This window comes from Callorhinus ursinus, unplaced genomic scaffold, assembly GCF_003265705.2.
Source record: "Callorhinus ursinus isolate GAN/ISIS: 27379988/994484 unplaced genomic scaffold, GSC_fseal_2.0 scaffold1, whole genome shotgun sequence".
In the NCBI taxonomy this organism is placed as follows: Eukaryota; Metazoa; Chordata; class Mammalia; order Carnivora; family Otariidae; genus Callorhinus; species Callorhinus ursinus.
The window spans coordinates 75,278,881-75,295,719 of NW_027397063.1; the positions used below are offsets into that span (position 1 = coordinate 75,278,881).

The window sequence follows — 16,839 nt, forward strand, 5'->3', positions numbered from 1 at the left end:
GAAGACAAGAAGGGAGGGAGGGAGGGAGGGAGGGAGGAAGGGAGGGAGGAGAGGTAGGAGGAGGGAAACCTGTTTTGGACAATGACAGATGTTAAAGACACACATGAACAAACTAAATGAAATCGGTAATCTAATAAGAAACTTAAAAATTGCAAAAGGCATCTAAACAAACATATTAGTGCTAATATGAGAGTCCTTATTTTGTCATTTCTTAATTTGAGAATTAGTAGAGAAGATAATCCAAGTCTGAATTTGGAGGCTTGAGCATCTACCTCCAAGTCAAAATGAACAATCTCTGGTCTAATGTTTTTAATTGACAAACCTTAGTACAAGAAAGGTTATCATATATGTCATTATTGAAACAAATTGACAAATGCAACATCTAGCTAGAACAGTTGCTTTTCCTTTTCTGGATACCTTTTCATTTTATCTAACCCCAAAAAGCTTAACTGGATTTGTCTGGCTGCCCACATAATTTAAGGACAAAAACCTTAATTTAAGTATATATAAAATGACTAATTTAAGTGCATACAATTTAAGAAATAAACAAATAATTTCTGTATTAACATCCACACCACACTGCCTTCATTAATTAAAACAATGTAATTAAAAACCTCCTTAAAGGGCTCCTGGGTGGCTCGGTTGGTTAAGCGACTGCCTTTGGCTCAGGTCATGATCCTGGAGTCCCGGGATCCAGTTCCACATCGGGCTCCCTGCTCAGCAGGGAATCTGCTTCTCCCTCTGACCCTCTTCCCTCTCATACTCTCTGTCTCTCATTCTCTCTCTCTCAAATAAATAAATAAAATCTTTAAAAAAAATAAAAAAATAAAAATAAAAACCTCCTTAAGAAGAATCACATGGCAGTACCCTTTTGTATTTCTTGATTTCAGTTTGTTTAGATAGATTATATCAATAGCAAGTTAACTAAACATTTTCTTTATTATTTCTAGAGTATTTTGCAAACTTTTTTTTTAATATGGAAAGTAAAAACGAAAGAGAAACAAAAGTAGTCCTATACAACTTTGTTTACCCAACTTGCTAAGATGTTAAAAGATACCAGTCTATAAAAACTAGAAGGGCAGAGGCTGGGGAGTAAGGGAATTAGGAAGAGGTTGGTAAAAGGGTAGAAACTTTCAGCTACCAGATGAATACTGTCTGAGGATCTAATGGTTAACGTGGTGACTGTAATTGATAACATGGTAATGAATAATTGAAATTTGCTAAAAGAGTAAAACTTAGGGACGCCTGGGTGGCTCAGTCAGTTAGGGTTAAGCGTCTGCCTTCGGCTCAGGTCATGATCCCAGAGTCCTGGGATCGAACCCCGCATCAGGCTCGCTGCTCAGCGGGGAGCCTGCTTCTCCCTCTGCCTGAAGCTCGCCCTGTTGTTCTCTCTCTCCCTCTGAAAAATAAATAAATAAAATCCTTTTTAAAGTTTTTTTTTAAGATTTTTATTTATTTATTGAGAGAGAGAGAGAATGGTAGAGAGAGAGCATGAGAGGGAGAGGCAGACTCCCCGCCGAAAAGGGAGCCCAATGCGGGACTCGATCCCGAGACTCCAGGATCATGACCTGAGCGGAAGGCAGTCGCTCAACCAAGTGAGCCACCCAGGCGCCCATAAAATCTTTTTTTTTTTTAAAAAAAAAAAAAAACTTAAATTTTTTTAACAAAAAAAAAAAAAAAAAAAGACATATGTGAGGTGATAGATGTGTTAATTAAGCAGAGAGGAGGAATACTTTCACAATGTTTACGTTTATCAAATCATCAGGATATATACTTTAAATATCTTCCAATTTTGTCGATTTTATCTCAATGAAAGTGAAAATGAGGGAACCTCACTTCTAATACTCTAGAACTTGATCAATGCCATGTTATCCAGTACTTTATAGGCAGAACGTGTTTCTAAAGGCTTATTTGTTGTTACATTCTATTTTGAAACAATTTATGGTTTTCAAGGACACTTTAAAAAATTCCAGGCAGTTATTAGTTTATAAAGGGTTGCCCATGTTTGGTTTTTAGAAATTAAGACTGTCACCTCTGAAAGACTATTGATACGCACACATATGCATGTGCGTGCACACACAAGGGAAAACACTAATTCATGACATTTACTTTTAAGTGAATAGAATTTTTTTTTCAATCAGGTCCTTTAACTTCTGTATCTGTGAAATATAAAAACTTTGCTCCTTCATACAAAATCTTGATTTTCAGGGATGTAGAACACAAAAGGAATTTAAATGCCTATTGCTACAGGTTAATCACTTAAAACAGAAGCTGTAAAATCTGAGTGGGTATCCCAGTTCTTCCATTTATCAGCTGGCTCACAGTGTACAAGTGACTCAGCTTCCTCCTTGGTAAAATGAGATTAGTGTTATGTGTTTATATCATAACAGTCTTTTAAGGATCAAACAAAATTATGATTTGAGAAGTGTTCTGTAAGCTGTAGGGCATTAAACAAATTTAAGGTGTTTTTAAATAATAATTTTATCTAATTGAGAAATTTTGATTTATGCCAGATAGTATTTCTAACAGAGAGTCCGATCTCTATGCACAGGTCCCACTTTGGAACCATATATTTAATCAATAGGAAGTCAAGTGTCTTTCTGCTCACCTCTCTGACAGATTAGCAACCTGTAAGAAAAAGATCTACAGTCAGAGTCATGCTGTATTAGGTGGACAGTGTAATCACTAGGACAATTCTTAATACAAAGAAAGTGGAAACATGAGTCTGAAGAGGGGAACTATCAAAGGTACTCTTTATCAAGAGTGAAACTTTGAAATCCATCTATTTAAGATTAATCACTATTCTTTTAGTTAAGCTGTTGTCATCTCTAACTTTTCCTGAGTAGAAAATAATCTACACTTCCAACTAAGTTATTCATGGTCCAATTTGTTCTCAGAATACTATAATAGGCTTTGTGAAGATAAGTTTTATAATAGGGATTTAACATAGTGAGAAGCCAAGACACAGAGGCCTTCTAACACAAAGAGTATATATGTGTATAAATTGCTCATCCCCTCCCCCTCTTCTTCCCCTCACCCTTGTCCCCTCTCCCAAAATGACACTCACCCCTCCTTAAAATCTAATTTTTACAAAGGATTCAGATGAAATGCCAGCTCAACAACTTCACAGTACAATTGGTTTAGCTACTGCAGTGTTGCTTGGGAGCTATTTTTAACAGCGTTGGGGAAAGGGGGAACCTTCAAGTAAAGCACCCCCAGAAGAAAGAATGCTGGGAAGGGTTTTAGGAAAGAGAAACGTTCAAAATCTTCCCTCTTGGCAGCTCCATCTTGCTTGATGACCACATTTACATACTGAGTTCACAGGCTAGAACTCTCAAAGAGAACTCTACTTTCCTGGAGAAAATAAAACTTTCAGGGTGGCATCCTGGAAAAAAAAAGGAGGAAAAAGAAAGAATCACCGATGATTTATATACATTATTTTTTTTTCAAGCTTTTGGCATCTTAAACTATTGAAAATACATAGTTAATTCAGAGACACTATTAATTTATTGGTTTTTTCCCCTTTTGTGCTTTAAGAGCTAACCTTCCATATTTATAATTTTTAATCTCATTTGTATCCAAATAGGTATATTGGCTCTTTGTTTTACAAAGTAACAAGGTACTTGGCCAGTTGGTGCAGGTGCGGCTTCATTCTAAGGTTCCTAATTTTCCCATTTTAAACATATCAGGACACACACACACATAATTTAGTATTTAAAATCCGAGAAACTCTCTATTAATGTATTTTAATAACTAGCTTCTCTTTCTGTATATGTTACATCTCTGCTGTGCCTATTTCATTGCAAGCCAGGCTATCTTATTTGCATATTTGTAACAAAGTATATAAAAGGAGAAAGATGCCTGGTTTGAGTATTTATATTCAAAACTTTCCTTAGATTAAGAAAATCCTACAAATCACATAAAAATTATGTAACAAATATCTATTTTAAACTTTTCTTTACAAAGAAAGATTTCTTAAGTTGCTTTTTAATGTGCTTTTAACAATTTCTAGCACTCACACCTCCTTACTTGCTTTCCAAACTGTTTACACTGTCCCCAATAACACTCAGCAGAAAGCTGTCATTCCTGGCTAAATCCTTACTTAGCGTGGATGCTATGCTTCCGTGAGACAGGGTCAGGGGGTCAAAATAGATTTTGGAGGCCACCTGGAGAGTCCAGGCCATGAACTGACTCAAAAAATTTATATCAGAGCCGGAATAGTCCACCTCCCAGGGTCAGATCTGGCCTGACACTCCAACTGCAGGCTGGGGCATGCTAGCCGGAGCTCCGAGAGAGGCCAGAGTGGTTGACCCTGCTAGCTGACCTCTTCAAACTTCAGGAGAATTTTTTTGGCAGTTACCACGGTGACTGGGTACTCTAAAAGCTTATCCTTCTTACTGAAAGGAGGAAAAAAAATTAGGAAAAAATATGTTAAAACCTACCTTGCAGAGATGCCTCTCACAGTTAAAGTTTAAAAAAAAATCGAGAGAGTTCTAAATTGTGTATGTCTTTGATATTGATTTCTACTGCTGTCCTAAAGAAATTGGAATTTCTAAGGTCTTTCAAGCCACAAAATTCACATTTGGAACAGATACTGCTTTTTTTTTTTTCCTTACCAATAGCTGACAATTTGAATAATGTATTAAAATACTTTCTAAACAACGTAATTTACTTGGAATATCTAATAACTCTCTGCTTTTCTTTGAGAATAATCAGCTTTGAAATAAGACCCATCATAAATGCTAATCTATTAGGGAAAAAATACTGTAACTAAATAATCATTTTTGCCTCAAAAATAAACTCAATATTTTTTTCTGAAAGAAAAGTGTCCATTTTTGCTTAACTTGAAATAATAAAATTAGAAGAAAAGCAAGGGGCTATTATCATTATTATATATTCTATCTTTTACCAAGTGACTTTATAAAAATAATGTGTACATGAAAAACAACATCGCAAAAATAATTTACTATAACAAAAGAAGGCAGGGAGGAAAAAATGCAATGTGCACTTTATTTTAGAGCCATGCACATTAAAGCTAAAAAAGCCATAGCATATTCGTCCATATTAATATCAAATGCTAATTTGTCCTAAAGTTCCACAACAATAGAAAGACTTAAAAATTAAAATTTAATTCCCCATGGGGTAAACCTATACACATTTTAAGACTTTACTAGTTGCTTTTTGGTGACAGATTGTAATACAAAATACTTTAAAATGGCTCCTATATGTGACTTGAAATTAGACGAGAATTGCAATAACTTAGAAGGATAATATTCTTTGATCATAACAATACTTGCTTTTAAAAATACCTATGTACTATACAGTGATTTTTTTGTAAAGCAAAACCAATGACTCTTAGTGTTGCTGCTGCTCCAGCCCTCCCTTAATTTTCCCATCTACCTTGTACATGACTGAGGTCCTAGATGCCTTGAAAGGGCTTTCTCCAGCATCTGGGTGCTGGGTGTGTGTGTGTGTGTGTGTGAGTGTGTGAGCATGAGCGCACAAATGATGAAGCAAGGGTGAGCGGGAGAGTGGATTTGCATTTTAAAAATCAGTGGCTATATAACAAAACAATGTCTTTGGTCTAAATATTATTTCTCATCTTGACTCTAAGCCAAGAAAAAAAAAAGATGAATTATAGAAATGTAGTAACTGACACTCCAAAAATGAATACTGATTCATTTCAAATTTCAGAGGTATGTTCTAACCTAATCTTGAATGTTCATTTTACTGTGACCTATTTCCCCCATTCTGTAATCACCACTAAATTCTTAGAACAGACTGGACATAAAGGCAAGGATCTGTTAATTAATCTTAATTTTTAAGAAACAAAATATAATTCAGGATATAAATTCCTTTCTTGCCTTGTTCTCAAGGTAAAAGGGAAGATCAGAGACTATTTTGACGAGGTGATTTTGCCATGTGATCCAACTGCACTTTGCTAAAACACAGGTCTTTCAACTAGATGGTGTGGTTCTTGCCATCGCAAAGTGGGCAACCAGGTTGGTGAGTCATTACAACTGTAGTACCAGCTCATTCTCTATGATGAACTCAAATTGTCCTTCCCAGTTGGGAACTCTTGGCAAGCTTCCCTAAAGACCCAGAGGCTGGCAAAGTATGAGGAACTATCCAACAGGAAATGAGGTCCTCCTCAGGTTTTGAAAAGAGATGATAGAAAGTCTTAAAATGAGGCAAGCCAGACCAGAATCTCCTAAACCACAAGCCTTATCTTGAGTGAAACATTATTTCTAAGTTGGATCTGAAAAGGAAAAGAAGTTTAAGTGTAACACAATGGTTCATTTGTATGCGAGAAAACAATGCCAAGTCTCTTAGCTTGATTTCCTCTAGTCAAATTTAGGATCTTTTAGGAAAAAAACAAAAATCATTTGTCAATCTTCTGTATAAACTTTTACTGAAAGGATGATGAAATAGATATTTTATTCAGTAACTCATAGACCTAGATCTTTTCTTAGGTTGAAAATTCACAAGTATGTCACAGGACTACAGAATCTAGGGACTGAGAAGGTCCTAAGAGATGACCTAGTCTTAGCTTTTTACTTTCTCTATGTGAAATCCGAAGCCCCAAACCACGAACTGCCATGCATACCAACTATTAGTTACATGCCTAAACTGGGACCTAGATCCTGCTTGGCATTTCCAGCCTAGTGTGTTCTCTACTACAATATGTGGCCCCTTCATAGCAGAAAAGAATATTGGAAGTCCACACCAACAGACATATTCAAAGCCTCGGGGATACAGTTAATCTGAGACCATGGTATAAAATGATTGTAAAACTCATTCACGTTGCACTTTCAGGAAACAACTTTAGATAGCACGTGAGCAGAAATTCTACAAAATCAGGTAGTAAAGCAATAAAATAATACGTATTATAGGAAGCTTCAAAGTTCTTAGGGACTCCTGTCTGGGGGTAACAAGGGCATGTTGTTAATATTATTTCTCCAGCTAATTGTTTTTATTGATTTGTTATGGCTAGTAAGCACTGATTGATTTTCTTAGAACTGGTACAGAGCTCCACTCTGCCAGGTCTGTAATTAAAGACCAAGAAGCAGGGCTTTGGGTATCAGTCTATCTAGGTTTCCAGTGGTATGAAAGAATCTGTCCAAAAAATCATAGACTGTATAAGATACCCCAGCTGCCAGTCCGGAAAGGGCTTAATCTGGTCTTTCTTTAACATTTCCCTAATTTACTTCAGTTTTAACTTGTATCTATTAGGATCAGTAGATCCTGAAAATTAAATAAATAGAAGCCTATAGAAAAATGTGGAATTCATTGCTGATACCCCAAGCTGCCACTTTGTAGCTGCATCCAGTTGTAACACTTATTCTCCATACCATGTATTTTTCAGTACTGCCCCCAAATTCTCCTATTAACTTGTCATGGCATTTGTGAGATCATGATTTAATTCTGAGAATTTGCCTCTGGGCCCCAGAGGAAAAAAGAGCAAGGGATAAAAATTTAAGGGGAGGATTAAAAAGCACCAGGTATGCTGAGGAGCCAATGGTTTCATAGGAAAGAAAGCTGGTATTTAGGAAGATGGTCATACGTGATTAAGAGGTGAAGGCAATAGGAGTCAGGTACCTAACTGCCACCTAGAATTTCAAAGAAATGCTGTATTCTTTCCATCTATTCCAATGGGGGGCATCTTTGGTACTAATCGCAGGGAACGAAAAACACTACTCTGAGGTTGGGTCTGAACAATGTTTGTTTGGCAACTCTCAGTCAAAGCTCCAGAAGAAGCTCAGCCACCCCACTTTGCCCATGCGCATCTATTGTTCTGTTTCTCAAAACACTTTAGAAACCCTCCTCTTGACCCAGAAGCTGACTTCTCCACCCAAAGGAGAAAGAGCTGTTAAAGGAAGCTTTTTGACAGAAGGGAACTTGCTGATAGAGAAATATTTTTCCTCTTGGAATCAAGGCTGAGAGGCCAGCGAGCTGAGCGGGCAGAAGAAAGTCAGTGAGGAGTTGGAAGATTAAAGAGTGAGAACTTTCCACTTGGTTCTGAGCTCCACCCCCAGGACCAGACTGGCTGTGCTCCAGGGGCAATGTGGATGACAAAAATGCTAGTTCCCTTTCCCAGCTTCTTAACCTGCCTTTACACTTTCCCAGAGCTGTTCCTTCCGTCCAAGTGGGCACAGCAGTCCAGCCCGGACACGATGCCCTGAACCGCTCCCGGGAGCGGGCTCTGAAGCAACTTTGACCAGGGCCTGCCTGCTCCCAGGACAGGGCCATGTGAAAAAAGGTCTACTCTTTTGGCATCTTTCATAGGCTCCTTGGGAAATTGTTAAAGACAGAAATTTTGAAATTGAATTTTAATGATTATCAGCAAAGAGGGGTGAGGCACGGCAGCTGCTTCATCTGCAGGACAGCCCAGCCCCTTGGCCACCACAGCCACCAGGCCAACAAGAGGAAGGGAAAAGGAGGGGCATGAAGGTGACAGTTTCCATTTTCGAATAAGGGCCCTGGCCCTGGGCATTGGAGTCATCCGCATCCACAAATACAAAAGAAGTGGCAAACAAAACAAAACAAAAAATGGTAACTTCAGGTCTCAGTCCCAGGTTGCTCACCTGAACTGTGGGCCCAACAACAGGGCCCTTGGGGGCGGGGGGTGAGGGACCCTTTTGTGAAGGAACTCGAGAGAAGGGCAGAGTTTTTCACAGGAGGTGGAACCAGTTTCTTCCCTGGATCTTCATGGCTCATGTGCTGGGAGGGACTGGAGCCAGATGAATGTTCCTTTTTTTCCCCTCTTCTACCTGCCATTTCTCAGTGAGAAGTGGGCCACGGGAAAGTGCGCTCCCACCACCAGTTTCCTAATCCTCAAACTCCAGTGCTTAAGAGTGAAACTTCACGAAAAGTTATTGCCAGCGACAAATTTGGGCTGACAAATTGTCAATAATCACGCCTTCAAACTGCTGGATGGCTTTCAGGCTATAAAGAAGCAGATGCACAGAGGTGGGGGGGGGGGGCAGGATGCCGGAACCACCCAGTGCATACTTTTCCAGGTTTGCCCCCCCACCAGGCCATGCTCTGCCCCCCAACAAGCGAATGCGTCTGTTCAGTTCGGGACTGCAGGGCGCCTACCAGCCGGCTCGAGCCCTTGCTCTTTCTTCCTGTTGCTCACACAGGCTGCTCCCAGGGAAACCTCTCTCTACCCTTTCCTCCAATTAACCCTTCTGGGTGCGTGTGTCTGTGGTCTCAAGCGCCCTTGATTTACAGTCGTGTTACCCGAGTTTTCTTTTGTTTGAAATGCTGGACCCGCAAGACCTTGGCATGTGTTGGACGTCTAGTTACTTCTGCATGCCTGTCTGTATCCTGAGACAGAGAAAATTATTAGGAATTGACGCTCAAGATAAATAATAGTGATGTTTTTATCTGTGGATGCATTGGAAGAATGTGTGCATATTAATTCATTTCAGAACTTAAGAGAGATCTGAAAAAGATCTTTCAAAGTGCTTCCATGTTATCACCTCTATAAACATCGCCCCACCCAACACAGACACACATTCACAAAAGCACCCTTTGATTTTTTTTTTTTTTAACATTCTGGACTCTGTGTTTTAAATTTGGAAACAACTTTAAATGCATACATTGATCTAAACATGACTTTCTATGTAAGATATGATTTCTTTGAGGTTTACAAATCCAGTTACTAATCATAAGATTTCAGATTAAATTATCAGTCACAGCCCTCCTAGAAGGTTGATTTAGCTACAAAAGTTTGGGTTCACAATTTAATTCACTCTTCTTCTTTCTCCAACTTGAGTTTAAATTTCTTTTTAAAAACACAACACAGCACTTGAATTAAGGGTCTTCTTGTTAAACTGTAAGCTTTTCTCATTTCCCTGAACTCCATAAATGAACTGCATTGTCATATAATCAATAAGAAAAACTCAGCTGTCACAGGTCCTACGCAACCCCTCACCACAGAAATAACATGATCTGGCATTTCTGAGTTTGAAAAATGTGCTATTTGGATGACATGAGACCAAAACTACTACCCAGACAGCATAAATGTCAGGGTTTCTATGAATGGCTGAGGACTGATTTGCTGAGACCAAGGAGATATGAGAATAGGCTTCTCTGCTGGTTAGAGACCAAGTGCTCCCTTTTTTCTTCCACCAACAGGAAGTCTGAGTATTGGGATCTAGGACTTGAGGCTATTTTTAAGTTCATCTATGTTTGTTTGCTCTTCTAGAGTTTATAACAGAATTTCAAACAGGTGTTTTTCTCTCCAAACCTATAAGCAATTCAGATTTGGATTTTGGAGTTAAAATCTGAAACTAAATGTCCAACAGTTTCAAAACCTATCCTTTGAAGTCCTGGATCCTTCCCATCAATGTGAAAGGGAGTTCTGCAGTATATAAATCCTTCCGCTCAAAAGTAACTGGCATCTGATTTTAAGTAGCAGCAACCCATAAATCTCTGGCAAGATGTTTCTCTGCCTCAACGTCACTGTATTTTGCTGTGCTCCCAGCCTTCTCTACAATCTGCCACCTACAAATGCTGCCATGAAGAAGACATAATCGTTCCTTATCCGTATCCGCTCCCTTTAACTATGATCTACTAATCTGGACTTTTAACTCAATGACTTGTTTCATCTTGGGTTTTCTTTTTTTTTTTTTAAGTGGTACTGGGCAGCCTTACTGTGGAATCTATCCTACTCGGTAGGTTAGATTATGTGATAAACATGTTAATTTATCTCAGGAAGAACCTTGCTAGGAAGCCTCATGAACGTGGCATACTACAAATCATTTACACATAAGGTGAAAAGTATTCTGACTCATGAATTTGCTCTGTCAGCAAGCTGATGTAGTAAATATTAGTTATACTTAGCCTACCCCGGACCCATCTATATGAAGAAAAGTACTAGAGGGGATCAAACAGCAGCAAGCTAGGTGAGACAAATTCAGTTTACAATGCCAAAGCATAGGTACGTAAAACTTCTCTTTTGTAAAACTAAAGCTGTTGGAGCCTGCATTTCCCACATCTACCATCACTAAGATCTTTGGGATAAACCAAGAAACACCACTTCTAATTAGTTCATTTGTCATCAGAGAACCACTGCATCCAGCCAGGTATTTTGCTCCTATTCAACCCTAGAAGAAAACGGGACAACATGTGCTATTATAAAAAGCTCAGCATTCAGTGCCAACATTTCAAATTGGCCTCATTTTACAAGATCTCAGAAGCCCCCAACTCATTCAGACTATGTCTTGGCAACCTTGCTCTAGCCCCAAACAGGACTGTAACACAGTCGAGTTTATCCATTATCATAGTTCACAGGCTTCTCCATAGCTGCGAGTTGACATTTGGAACTTGTGTCACGCAGAAGGGGTGAAAACCCCTCTAGGAACTGAGTCACTGATTTCCAAAGTAAATGCCATAGGTGGGTGGGAGGAGGAGGTAGCAGGGGTCAGGGAAGGAAAGAACTAGGTACGGGATAACCAGGCTGTGAGTGACCTAGCTGATGTCCACCAAAGGCAGATAACTGATGAAAAGAGTTCTCTTCTGGGATACTTGAGTGTCTGAATTTACCTTATTATAATTACGGTAAATGACTTATCTCATCCCACTCCTATATGCCACACGGAAGAGTCTTATTTATTTATTTATTTATTTACTTACTTACTTATTTTAGAAATATGGCACATTAAACTATCTAGTCCTTGATTCCCAAGACATAAACCACATGAGGTCAATTATCACAAATCGTAGAATTTGCCTAAGTTCTTAATCACACAGTGCAGAGATATGATACACTGGGTACGGAAGCTGTATGGGACAACCCCAGTGTACATGGTTCTAAAATTCTAAGTTGTTCATTTCTGTCTATACTTGCATACCCCCCCAAAAAAACACCCACAGGAAATATTTCTTTCCCTTACTCTCTGCAATCTAAACTTAAGAGTACACAAACCATGAGCTGGAGGTAACTGCTTCTTTGCAGTGTTATTTATGAAACACTTACCTTTTTTTTTCTCTCCCTAGACACCCCCCCCAACCCCACCAAGGGACTGAGCAGTGCACTCTGCTGCTACCCAGCTAGGTCTGAGAGAAAAGGTGGGGGGGGTTGAGAGCACATCTTTGCCACTGCAGCGCTCTTGCCACCAGCACCTGCTTTCTCACCAGTTCACCAAGCTCCCTCTCGGCTTCATTTCACAAACATTCTGGGTCTCCATTTATCTGTTAAAATGGCCCAGGGTGTTTGCCAGGAGTATTGTGCCACCATCGCTGGCACATTTTGTCTGTCATTACACAAAGCATTCTAAAAAGCTATTTCCAACCCTGAAAATATACTCTTACTACAGAAGTCATTACATTAGCATAACAAGCACCAAGTTCCAAGATGGTAATTTGGTTATAGATCTGAAATCCTTCCTGTTCCATCAGTTAGATGTCCAGGGATGCTGTGACCCTCCCTGTTGCCACCACAGTCTGGGTCAGTGGACCACCACCCCCCCACCCCTTGAAGGAAGTTCTGCTGGGGTGAACAGTTTGTCCTTGGGAACTCAGACTAGGATGGAAGTTTCAAGTTTCACCTACCCACATTGGGACATTTCTTAAAGAACCAAGATACCTCTATCTCTCTTTTTTTCCCCCCTCTTTTGGTACCCTTCTTTGACTGAGAAAGTATGTCTTAAATGATATTCCTCCACAGGTGTCTCATTGGACATAGACAGATATCAGGATTTCACTTGTAGGCAATACACTTTTTGGTTCTTTTGTTGGGGGTGGAGTTTGGGAAATTCGACCTCAGTCCGCCCGCCGGGCCAGTTGTGGGGGTGCAGATGAGCTGCCACTCTGAGGAGGCCCGGATGGTGGTGGTGGTGGTAAGGGTCAGCAGGGTTGAGATGTATTCAAATGTTAATTTACACCTGAAAAGACTGGCAGTCACCCACATGGGGGGTGACTGGAGTTTCTCAGGAATCCTGGCCTTAAGTGTTTCTTTGGGAAAGATGAAAGTTGAAATGGAGAAGAAATGCAGCCTAAAAGTTATGGGAGCAGCAAGAAGGGAGGGAGCAGGGACAGCCTTGATGAGTTAAAGGAAGTTTATGTAGCCACCAGTTATAAATCTATTTTCAACGTTCCTTTTCCAGTGTAGTTTTAAGGTACAACAGAGGGGTGGTAATTTCCTCTTTCCTACATATTTGGAGATTGTCTATTGAATCCAAAAATATTTATGTGGAAATAAGAAGGAGGAATTAGCCTTATTTTTTTTTTCTGCCATTGGGATGGGTTTCCTTGTTTTGCATAGTCTTTCTGTTTAACAACTGCTACCTACCCTGCTTAGTGGACTCCCGAAGTACCTCAGGAGTAACTAAGAAAGGAAAACCTTCTACATTCCAACACTGCCTCTAACCTCAAACATAGTAAAGGGTTCATTCAAGACCCCAGGACCACACTGAGGCATTAATTAGGCTGATGAAATCCATCGAAATGTATGAATTCAGCATAATCAAGTTTCTACCGCAGACTATCGTTAAGGAATACGTGAGCAGCTGGGAGAATAGAAAGTACTGTTAGAGTTAAGTCATGCATGTAATTGAGTATATTTAACATAACCATTTTAATGATCAGTGATTAAAAGTGCATCTTACTTAAATGGTATATCCTCTGCAATTTGTTCGTATCAACTCGATAATATTCTCAAAAGGAAAAAGTAGGGATACAAATTTCTAAACAAGATCTTTTTTGAGTTTGTGGGGGGAAGCAGGAAAGCGAACTGAAAGGGGGGGAAAGCAGCTTTTGCGTGCAAACAGCTCCACCAGTGTGATATAAATTAATCACTGTTTTAGGCATCTCTGTGCTCAGTTCAAAGTATTAGGAATATATAACAAGTGATTTTCTTTCATTCCCTCAAAAAGAATGTATTTCATTAAAGATGCTTTCTTAGTCCAACAAGATTATTTTTAAAATCTCAAATCCTACTGATTTTAAGAGCTTTTCTTAGGAACCTGGGAAGTTCACCTTTCGGATTCTTCTTCCAACCTGTAGGGTTGGCTTATCTTAGTGGAATTTGCCTTTGTGAAGACAGCACTGGGAAGAAGAGAGACAGCCTCACAAGGAAAGAGATGTCCCCCCACCCCCGCTGGATATGGCAGTCTAGGGCCATAGCCAGAAGCCCTCACAGGGAAATGAACTGTTCGGATCAGCTAGGGGCCTGACCAAGAGCCCACGCGTTTAGAGGCAGACTCGGCTGTGCTCTATTCACATGGACCTGGCCAGATAAATGAAGTAATTGTGGAGCCGTGCATAAACCAGCACAACTCTTTTTGTTGTGGTTTCTCAGCTTTTGTGTGCAAAACACGCAAATTACGATTATCCAGGAAAGAAGAGGTGGATCCAGATCTACAGGTAGAAGTGTGCAATCCCACAATATCTACACATCTATGCAGGCATTATAAAAAGTGAGGGTTTAAGAGGAGGATGCAGTTGGCCCAGTTCCCAAAAGTTGCCACACGGGGCTCTTTTTATCTCCTTTCACCCCTGCCCCAATCTTACAGAGACCAACCTATTCCCCCACTCAAAATAGGGTTTGAAGAATGGCACATCTTGAATGTCTGGGCATTGCACCGTAACTTTTACCAACCGGAGAGTGAGAAAAGGAAGGCACAACCGCACAGAAGTGTATTGGAACGTACTATCTGCCTGTTGGCCAACAAGACAAAAATATTTTAAGGGGAAATTCATTTTGAAGCCTTCCTTTCACCCAGAAGCGTGTCTTCCTTGGCTTGGAGGGGACAGCTCTTGGGAAATCAGGTCTCTCAAGGAGCTCTTCCGCACCCAATGTATAGTCTATAAATATAGTGTAATAGTCATGCCAGGGGTAGTCAGTGCAAGAGAATCTGCAGTCTTGAAAGCATCTTTTTCTTCTGGCTATGGTGGCACTTAAATGATAATGCGGGCAATGGAGCTAGGAGATTTATATCTTTTGGAAAGTAGGGCGAGCCAGATGGTAATAGCGTCATTAACACACAAACTTGGGATGTGCAAGTGAAGCTTGAAATTGGGAAAGAGATCGGGAGAACAAAGGGGGCTGCTGTTGAAAGGCTACCCCTCTCCTGCCGGCCAAAGCTAAGAGCCTCTTGGTACTGGGGTCTGCTCCTGCCCGGAGCTGGATAATAAACGACAGCTCTCCCCCTCCCCTGTTGTGACTTAGAAAACACCGAGAAAACTTTTGCAATAGGCAAATGTGGCACTTATTTATGTGTAACCCTTTGTAGTCTGAAGTGGCAGGAATGGGTCTTTAATTCAACTGCACTCCCACCCTCCACCCCCTACCCTAGTTTGATAAGCTCTTGCAATTGTTGACATTTATTTTATGAAATCAAAGTGCCGCTTGTTGCACGTTTCAGACAAAAGTTCCTTTTCCTCCCCTTATGTAAGCATTCTAAGTAAATATTAAAGGTTGAACAGCACCACCTTTTTTCATTTTGGTGATGGGGGTTGGTGCGGAGGTGTTGGTGGGGGGAGGTAAACTCCGGAGTTTTACTTTGGAAAGTCTTAATGTTTAAGTTAAACTCCCACTTGTCTGAACAGATGTAACTCAGAACAGAGAAGGCATTAAGACAAGATTAACAATGGCATTAATAGTAATAATGCATGTTTATAATAAACACCCACACAAACATTTATAAACAGGCAGGGCAGTTTGGAACTAAAGAAAACAAAATTAATATCTTCGTTCTCCTTTCTATTAACTCAATGTATATATGCGTGTATATATCATACATATGATATATATCTATGGCTTCTGGGAAGACAGCAAAAGTAACGGTCATTAAGTATTGAATGGCTTGAGTGATGCCTGTTAGCGACTAAAAGTTGACGATGTCTAAACTAAAATCGAACGTTTTTCTTTTTCTTCTTAAAAAAAAAAAATACTAGAGCTCTTTAAAAGCCCGGAGGACTTACCCTCAAGGCATTATTCAGAGAAAAACTGAGACTGGCCGTTCGTCACAGGCAATTGTAAAGGGTTTCAAAGGGCCGATCAAACGATCGCCAGAGTAATCTACATTCAAGTCCGGATGGTGGTGTTACGGCACACACCTGCGGGGTGTTTGCTGTCCGTGCCCCTCGCCGAGCTACAAATCATCATTAAAGCGAGCTGCTTAAGCTTCTTCCCAGCTTCTAGACAAGAGTTACTTGGGACAGTTCACTTTGATATTGCTACAGCTCGCAATTGACAAGCAAGCTATTTTGGAGCTCGAGCCCGAGCCCACACCCTAGTGAGCGCGGCAAAGTCAGGAGGGTGGCGTGGTGGCGATGGGGGGAGGTGAGCAATTGTAAAAGTCTGTTTCTCCAATTTCCTGATCAGAATCACCACGAGAATGTATAGGAATCCAGGTTAGATGCAGCTGAAACCCGCCTCGAGCTTTCTGCTCAGGGTTCTTCCAAAACTTCTTCACTGCCTTGCCACAACTTTGAGCCGCCTCAGACTCCGGTCCCCATCTCACGATCTCAGTTTCTCTCCTCTCCCCTACATACACACCCTGGGGCCAGCACACTCCCTCGAGTGCAGGATCACGTTTTTCTCGACCAGGACCGAGATCTAGTTTTGAAACTTTCACTTTTGGTTCATTCGTTTGGGATTACATGCCCCCTTTCAATGCCGACCGGCCCTCACTGCCCTAACTTTGAGAGACAGAGAAAAAAAAAATCTGTTATTGGGTAGAATGGGACGTAGGGGCCGGACAGCTGGAGGCGGGGGAACGGGAGGAATGTCGGTTTCTCTCTGCTGCCTGCCTGGGTGTCTGCAAGCCCTCGGCAATCCGTGTGTTCCCCACTTGGGGGGCGGAGAGGGGGAATAACCGGCTGCCG

General features: G+C 40.5%; 1 long non-coding RNA gene across 7 annotated transcripts in view; it reads right to left on the reverse strand.

The window, feature by feature from the left end:
* Positions 1 to 1,671: 1,671 nt before the first annotated feature.
* The window catches only part of LOC112822085 (uncharacterized), a 712,470-nt gene continuing 697,302 nt past the window's right edge, over positions 1,672 to 16,839 (reverse strand). For all 7 annotated transcript variants that reach the window (XR_012379506.1, XR_012379505.1, XR_012379508.1 and 4 more), the window contains one exon: positions 1,672 to 3,385. This is a non-coding gene — a long non-coding RNA (uncharacterized lncRNA). The remainder of the gene's footprint in view (positions 3,386 to 16,839) is intronic.